Source organism: Solanum dulcamara, chromosome 1 (assembly GCF_947179165.1).
Source record: "Solanum dulcamara chromosome 1, daSolDulc1.2, whole genome shotgun sequence".
NCBI classification, from domain to species: domain Eukaryota; kingdom Viridiplantae; phylum Streptophyta; class Magnoliopsida; order Solanales; family Solanaceae; genus Solanum; species Solanum dulcamara.
Window position 1 is genome coordinate 44629385 of NC_077237.1, and position 8668 is coordinate 44638052.

The 8668-nt window shown below is 31.7% G+C and overlaps 1 long non-coding RNA gene across 1 annotated transcript; it reads right to left on the reverse strand.

Moving 5' to 3' along the window:
* Positions 1-4303: 4303 nt before the first annotated feature.
* On the reverse strand, positions 4304-8015 carry LOC129880101 (uncharacterized). The gene is made up of 2 exons (XR_008765333.1): positions 7518-8015; positions 4304-4575 (listed from the first exon to the last, which is right to left on the reverse strand). It is a non-coding gene; the product is annotated as an uncharacterized LOC129880101 (long non-coding RNA).
* Positions 8016-8668: the final 653 nt, after the last annotated feature.

Genomic DNA, 8668 nt, shown 5'->3' on the forward strand with positions numbered 1-8668 from the left:
TGGAACGGTATCAAACATATTTTGCGATACCTGAAGGGTACTATTGATATGGGTTTGTTTTATACTAACAAAGGTTGCGCAGACCTTATTGGTTATGCAGATGCAGGTTATTTATCAGACCCACATAAAGCTCGATCTCAGACAAGTTATCTGTTTACACACGGAGTGACTGCTATATCATGACGATCTACAAAACAGTCCATTGTTGCTACTTCTTCAAATCATGCTGAAATAATAGCAATTCATGAAGCAAGTAGAGAATGTGTGTGATTGAGATCGATGATACAGTTCATCAAAGAAAGATGTGGTCTGAAAAATAATGTTAAAATACCCATAATTATATTCGAATACAATGCCGCGTGCATAGCTCAATTGAAAGGTGACTTCATAAAAGGAGACAGAACGAAACATATTTCACCAAAATTATTCTTCACACATGATCTTCAGAAGAATAGTGATATTGATGTACAACAAGTTCGTTCAAGTGATAATCTTGCAGATTTATTCACAAAGGCATTACCAACATCAATTTTTGAGAAATTAAGATATAAAGTTGGAATGAGTCGTCTCCAAAATATCAAATGAAGCTTTTATCAGGGGGAGTAAAATACGCGATGCACTCTTTTTTCCTTAACCAAGGTTTTGTCCCACTGGGTTTTCCTGGTAAAGTTTTTAATGAGGCAGCAATCAAGGCGTATTACCAGATATGTAGACACAATATTTATGGATGTTTACAATAGCTATGTATATTATTTCTTGTAAAGTTTTTTTTTACGTGGACATCCAAAGGGGAGTATTATGCAAGTATATATGGATGTCCACTTACAGCAGTGGATGTGGATGTCCACTTGGGCAAATTGCCCACCTTTTCTTGGCAATTTGCTCACCATTTCTGCCTATATATTGCCAACTTTGGCAACAAAATATACACACACAGACGCACAAAAATATAGATACACGGCAATTTCTCTGCTTTGCTTCCTCTTCTGTTCTCCTATTAATCTCTCTTTCATTATTAAATTGTTAATTTAGTCTTATTTTACAACATATTTATATTTGTACGAATTTTTATTATTTTTTGTTTTTCCACACGATTTTCGGAACCCATGGAGCTCCGACTAAATTTGAATCGTGCACTGCCTCCCATTAGGGGTGGGCGCTCCAAACAGAATCTTTTCCATTCCCAGAGCTCGAACCCGAGACCTCTGATTAAGGGTAAAACAGTTCCACCACTGTACCACAATTCATATTGGTGTACGAATCATTTAATTAAAAATAAAAGAATAATTTTAAATGAAATTGATTCTAATAATAATAAGATGACATTTTTTGGGGACAAACTAAAATAAGACAGGGAATAGATAAAAAATAAAATTATCATTTGGATAGCGGCAATGGAATGGCCGGTCTTTATTGGATTATAAATTGAATAAAAGAAAAATAACCTTTTTAAATTTCTTATATGTAAAAATAAAAAATCTCTAACAATTTAAAACTTAGAAAATATATAAATGACCTAAAAGCAATTGTCTCTTACTCCCTTTGTTCCTTTTTATTTGTCAAAAACTTTCTAATTTGATTTTTCTTTCTACTTGTCAAATTTAATAAATAAAAAAAGTACAATTTTTTTTTACCTATTATACCCTCAATTTATTTGAAAAAGTCAATATCATTAGAATATGTAGAATTTCTTGAAATCTTAACTGATCAATCCATCTATAGATTTAGAGTACCAAAATGTTTTAGAATTTGGATTAAGGCTTTAATGATTAATAAAGGTAAAATAGTAAAGTTATTATATTAATCATTGATTTCTTAATAGGTGTGTCAAGTCAAAATTTGACAAATAAAAAGTAACGGATGAAGTATTTTTCTTATTTCCTCTTATAAAGTGATTTTTGAAAATATATTTTATCTTTGTTTAATTTATATTTATGAAGGTGGGAATTTGGATAATGACTGGGGTTGAGAGCTGAGTGTGGATAATATTGACTGATGCAGCGTCTAGTGGGAAAATGGGACAACTTTTTGGCATTATGTGTCTGTTTGTGTACTTGTTTAGATGCATTTTAGGCTTTAGCTAAAGGTGGTTCATGGCATTTAATTCCCATGCAATCCTTATATAATCCACATTTACTTCCTCCGATCCATTTTACTTATCATTCTTTTTCACTCACCTTAAGAAAATATTTCTTCCTCCATTTCAAAATAAATTTTGCTTTTTGCTTGAGCATACATCTTAGAAAAAGAACTAATTTCTAAAAAATAAGATGTATTTTTAATAACTTACCCTTACTTTAAAATTATGTTATTCTAAAGTAGTTTCGTGGTTAAGTAAAACTTTATAAGGACAAAATTAGAAAAACATAATTAACGTCAAATATGACTTACAACATCGGATTCAAGTCAGGACGCTTAACTACAAAAATCATTCATCTCGTAATGAAACTGGTGGAGTTGTATATGGAGAGGAAGAAAGGCTTACACTTGTTATTCGTCGACCTCTAATAGACTTCTTGCGCCTTATTTTTCTCAAAACAAAATTGCAACAACGTGACAATTCTTTTTAGGATTAAAAAAAAAAGACGCCACCTAACGAATTAAAGGCGTGTTAGGGCACCATTCTAAGCTAAATAGTAAATAAATTAATTTAAAAGAGAAAACATAATCAAAGATCGGGTAAGGATTCAAATTACCTCGAAAGGAAGGTGTTAGACACCTTTCGAGGTCCACAAATGTGGGTCCCAACCGTATCTTATAAAAATTACATGGGGTTTTTAAATGCAGCAAATAATGGTCTCTATTTATTTAATTAATTAAAGAAGGACTAAGTGATGAAAGATATAAGATAAAAAAATAATTTGATACAAACTAAGTGAATTTTTTTTTTATTAAACATCAACTAACATGAAACATGAAAAAAGAAATAGACAAACGAGAAAGACAAAATTTACAAGATCAAATATAAAAGAAGAGTTGTTTTTAATTAATTAGGCTACCCCAAATAATTGCAAACAAAAGTATTAAGGATTTAAAGAATTAAAGGATCAATCAAACTAAATTAACTTTATCGTATTTCGATCAGCGCCCGGCCTATTAATGGAAGATATATACAGAATTTGTCATTTACTGTTCGGATCACCTTACATCATTTTCGAAAGGCCTATTTACCCCTGTCCCTTCTAGATTCATTTATTATTAACCTAAGAGTAATCTAGAAGAAAATAAAACTAACGTCCTAAAAAGTGTCTAACATCCCAACTTAATGTCCAAGAGGCATTAGACTTACTATTAGGATATATTCTAGACTTAAAGAAAAATCCTAAGGTTCCTAATTAGACACTTCGTCAAACAAAAAAAGTAGGACGAACAATTAGTACATAAAGTATCAAATATGCATCTAAATTAATTATTAACATGCTTGAAAACATATATAAATTGTGAAGGTCCTGGCAAATTATTTGTGTGCATACAGTTAGATAAAAGAGGCATAATGCAAAACTCGAATATCATTAAGCAAAGTTCAGTTAATAGACATATGAAGAAAATTTTAATTTCTAGATTAATTGTAATAAAAGAAAAACATTCTTGACATTTATAGTTATTAACTAAAAGTATTTATAAAATCCTATGAACATGATTTCTATTTAATAACATGCTGAAATTTTATGACAAATACTATAGGCATAATCCCTAAATAAAATAACATGCTGATAAGTTATTTAAATCTTATAAGCATGATCTTTATATAATATAACATGATGAAAACTTATTAAAATAACATGTTAAAATATTTATTAAGTCCTATAGATATGATTTTTATAACATCGCGAAAATATTTATCAAATTCCATAAACATGATTTCTATGTATTAATATGCTAAAAATATTAAACTAAATCCTATGAACATGACATATAAATGGTTAACATGTTGAAATTATTATACTGCACCCTATAGACATGATTTCTAAATAAAGAACACGCTGAAATATTTATTAAACCTTGTAGGCATGATTTTTATATGAAATGACATGTTGAAATTTTCTCTGAATTGACAGAAATATATACATTGTCAAACAAATACTAAGGCATAATATCATAGTGGAAAATTATCAGTTTCAACCATGGCATGATATCTAACATTTTGAAATAGCATTACCAATCAATTTCTGAATAAGCAATGATTTCTCAGTTTTAGTAGTATTAAATATGTTTGGGAACAAGGTCAACAAATATGATATCAGATTCGATAGTCCTAGAATTATCACGGGTTATTTTTAAACACATGCTAATAGTAAATTAATTAGTCTAACATATTGAGACAATATTTAACAAAACAATTATTCTAGCACATGTCTAACAAATAGATACGATGCTAATAAAATAAATAGCATATACATCCCCTCTCTCCCATAGACATTTCCAGATTATTTCATTAATTATATCTATTTAGATACAGAATTATACAAACTAATAAAAAAGTAAGTAAATAAAGTAACACAAATAAATAAAAAATTTAAAAGCAAAAGAGTAGCATCGCACTTTCCCGCCCAAGCGAATTCTCCGTCTTTAAACCTGAAGTTCAATCTCTGCTAAGACATTCAAAATAAAACACAGACGCTATACGAAATATGTATTGGTCACATTATCAACAGCTAAGAAAACATCACTGGTTGAAGGTTTAAAAAATAAAATAAATAAAGGTAGAATCATGTTTCACACAAAGCTTATTCGAAGGCAGGTTCGAAAGAAATCAAACAAGTTCTGAAAAATAACAAATATTACATACACACAAAAAAAGAGGAAGAGGATGAGAACTGACCGAAATGCCTCCATTATAAAAATTATATGAGTTATATCAAAACGTAAATCAAAACATACTATATGCAAAAGTTGAAACTATTTTAATAAGAATACTAGCTGATTGAGTAGACAATAATAAGAGAGATTAGAAAAGTGCTCGGAGAAACAGATTTGACATCAAAGATCAATAACAAAGCACAATCAGTCTCAAACTCTGACATGTCAAGATAATGAGAACCTCGTAGGGTTCCGACTAGTTTTCGTGTCAAAGAGGGCAACAAGAGCAAAAGTAGGCCAGCAACAGAGAGACGAAGTATAAAAAAAGCTATGAATATTACAATATTTTCAATGTTCCAGTGGTACCAAAAATTATCTCCAAGTGTGTATAAAAAGTTCTTCTTATCTAGTGAATAGAGGGCAGAATAATAAGAAGTCTTCTTATATAGTGAATAGGGTTGCATATATATGGCAGGGGTGAAACCTAGGGTGAGACAGGAAATTCTAGACTACCTAGGCTATCAAGAGGGTGAGTTACCATTCAAATACTTGGGGGTTCCTTTGTCATCCAAGAAATTGACTATTGCACAATGCTTACCTATAGTACAAAAGATAATTGCAAGAATGAGGTGCTGGTCAGCTAAGTTGTTGTCCTATGCCGGAAGGAATCAACTGATTAAGTTAGCTATTTTTGACATCCAAACTTACTGGCTCAGATATTTCTACTGCCTAAAACATTATTGAAGATGATAAAGAGTACTTGTAGAAAGTATTTATGGACTGACAATATTCTGAAATCCAAGAAAGCTTTAATTTCTTGGGCTAAGATGTGTACTCCTCAAGCTGATGGAGGCCAAAACATAATAACTATTGGACTCTAGAATTATGCAGCCATCCTAAAATTATTGTGGGCAACAACAAAAGAAAAGAAAAGCCTGTGGATAAAATGGTTACATGTATACTATATGAAAAGGCAGTCTATGGAATTATGTCCTATTCCTATGAATGCCAATTGGGTGTTGAAAAGATTGTTGAGGCTAGAAGAATCATCCTTAATGTGTAGCAGCTCCAAGCTGACTTAAAGGATAGACTAGTACTGATGGTCCATAATGGTAGGTTTTCTATCAAGAAGATGTACATCAGTCTACTTCCTACATACCAGAAGGTAACTTGGAAAGGTATTTTTTTGCATCCCATCATCCATTCCAGGTTTAAATTTATATGTTGGCTAGCTGCTTGGCAGAGATTGGCAACAGCTGACAGATTGTTGAAGATTGAAGTTCATGTCCCCTTAGAATGTAGTTTCTGCAAAACTGATTTAGAGTATGTGGATCACTTATTTTTTGGTTGCATTGTCACAAAGTCTATTTGGGAAAGGTTACTTCATTGGTTAGGCTATTCCAGAAGTATTGGTGGCTAGCAAAGTGAGCTACAATAAGCAAACACTCAGGCTAGAGGTTCATCTGGAAAGGGTGCTTTAGTTGGATATGCTTTTGCCACTTTGGTGGCTCTACTAGGGAGGGAAAGAAATAAAATTAGGTTCGAACAAGGCCAGCTTCATGAGGATGTGTTATGCAGGAAAATTGCCTATCATATTCATGTTAGAGTCCAAGCTCATCCGAGATGGAGTTCTGCACTTGCTTTGCTAACTGGAAGCCCTTAAAGTAGTCATATCTCTGAAGTGTGCTTTTCCTTTGTTATTTTTTTGTTGACTAGATATTGTTTTGCTTTTTGAGAAGAAATACAATAGGCTTTGATGTAATCCTGTGCACAGTGGCTTCGTTAAGCAGCTACTGTATAGGACTTGTTATGCTTTTGGTTGAGAAATAGGTGGTCTGCACCTATTTACATTTATAACTAGTCACTTTGGTTTGAAATGAAATAATCCGTTCACCAAAAAATAAGGGGGTAGAATCAATTATGAGTGAATCATGGAAAGTCTTTTCTTCAATCACAAATCAATCAATTGGGCTTTGCCATAACAGAGCAAGTAACAATTTGTCCGAACTAAATATGGTAACAAGAATCACACTAAAATTTACCTTAAATAATAAAGTACTAATCTTTTTTTAAAAAAAATCAAGTTAAGAGAGAAGGCTGTCAATTATCAATTAGTTAATCATGCAAATACCCAAATTAATGAATATGATCAGAATATCATCAAAATAAGTGTATAATTCGAGAAAGGAGATTGAGACAATTACTCAAAGACATAATAAATAGCTTAATAGGACCTACTACAATTCTCAAAGTTCAAGCAATATTAAGCTAAGAGCCCGTTTGGATTGACTTTAAGTTTCCTTTTCAGCTTTTGGACGTGTTTGTCTAATGTTAACTTTAAGCCAGAAAGTTTTAAAGTGAGTCAAAAAAAAATGAAAGTGATTAAAGTAATTACTTTTATATCCCTTGTATTTTAACTAAATTCCCAAACTACCCTCCTTTTTATTCTTTTGACACTAAAATTCACATAATTTTTTTCTCATTTAAGCACTTTTATCCAAACACTCAACTGCTTTCATACAAAAAATTAACTTTTTTAAGCCCATCCAAACGGGCTCTTACACGTTGTTCCAATTCAAAATGAAAGGAAGAATCAATTAAGAAGTGAACTATGCGAAAACCAATGAATAATCAATTTTGTGCATCTCATATCTAACACTGATAATGAATGTGAGTAGAAATGATATGCCTATCAGTCAAGCTTAAAGAAATCTTACCATAGAAGAATTTGTAAAGATCCGTCTTTAACTAAAATAGGACCTCGAAGCTTCATATATTTGACCTCGGGGTTCCATCAATTTTGACTTGAACTTGATGGCCGCTGTCATAACCATCGCTTCGGACCGGAGTTCACTGATCGGAGCGGCAGTTCACTATTGCTGCTGACCTTAAGGGGAGGAGAGAATGAAAAGAGAGAAATGATAAAGAATTTCGTTGGATGCACGGCGGTTTGCCGGACAGTGTTGTGGTGGTATCGCCGATGGAAGGAGAGACAAAGGACGAGGACTAGTTAGGAGGATAAGAAAGGGGAATAAGACAGGAGAACAGAGAGGTGAGGTGCGGCAGTGAACAGATTCACTGGTGGTTTCTACTAGTCGAGGTGGAATGGTTGTTCGCCAGTTATCTCCATCATTATAGAGATGGAGCGGCGGTCATGGAGGAAAAGGAGAGGAGAGGGGCGGCGACTCCTTGTTCTCTCAAAGGGGAAAAGAGAAATGAGGTTTGGGTTTGGGGGTTGGGGGTTGGGATTAAAAAAGAAAGAAATAAGGGATTTGATCTGGACCTTCAATCAAAATGAGACGAACGGTTAGGATTAAGAGTTGGGAATTTGGGATTAAAATTAATTAGATTTTGCTCAATTAGGCTAGAAATGAAATAGATTGGGTGCAATTCTACTGAGATTGACATAATTTGAATAGAAAAGGTTATGATTTAAATAATTTGGAGGAGGATTAAATAGATTTTTATTTATTTAATAAATATACTACACATATTAAATAAGTAAATAAATAATGATTTTTCATATAAAAGAAAAATCACTTTACTATATACTATATACAATGTATACATCTTCTATACTAAATAAATACTTAAAATTTGAAAGTATGAAAATCATTATTCAAAATTAAGGATTCATAAAATAACTAAGTAATATTGTTTATATAATAATAATAATAATAATAATAATAATATAGTAAATTATGAACACCAAAGTATATAATTAATTGGATAAAACTTAAACATATAATAAAAGAAATAAGTTTTAAAAAAACTTATTCAATCAAATAACAATCCAAAATGGGTTACAAATCGATCAAAATTGGGTATCAACAAGACTTATGATAATGTTCCAAGGGAGGTTCTATAG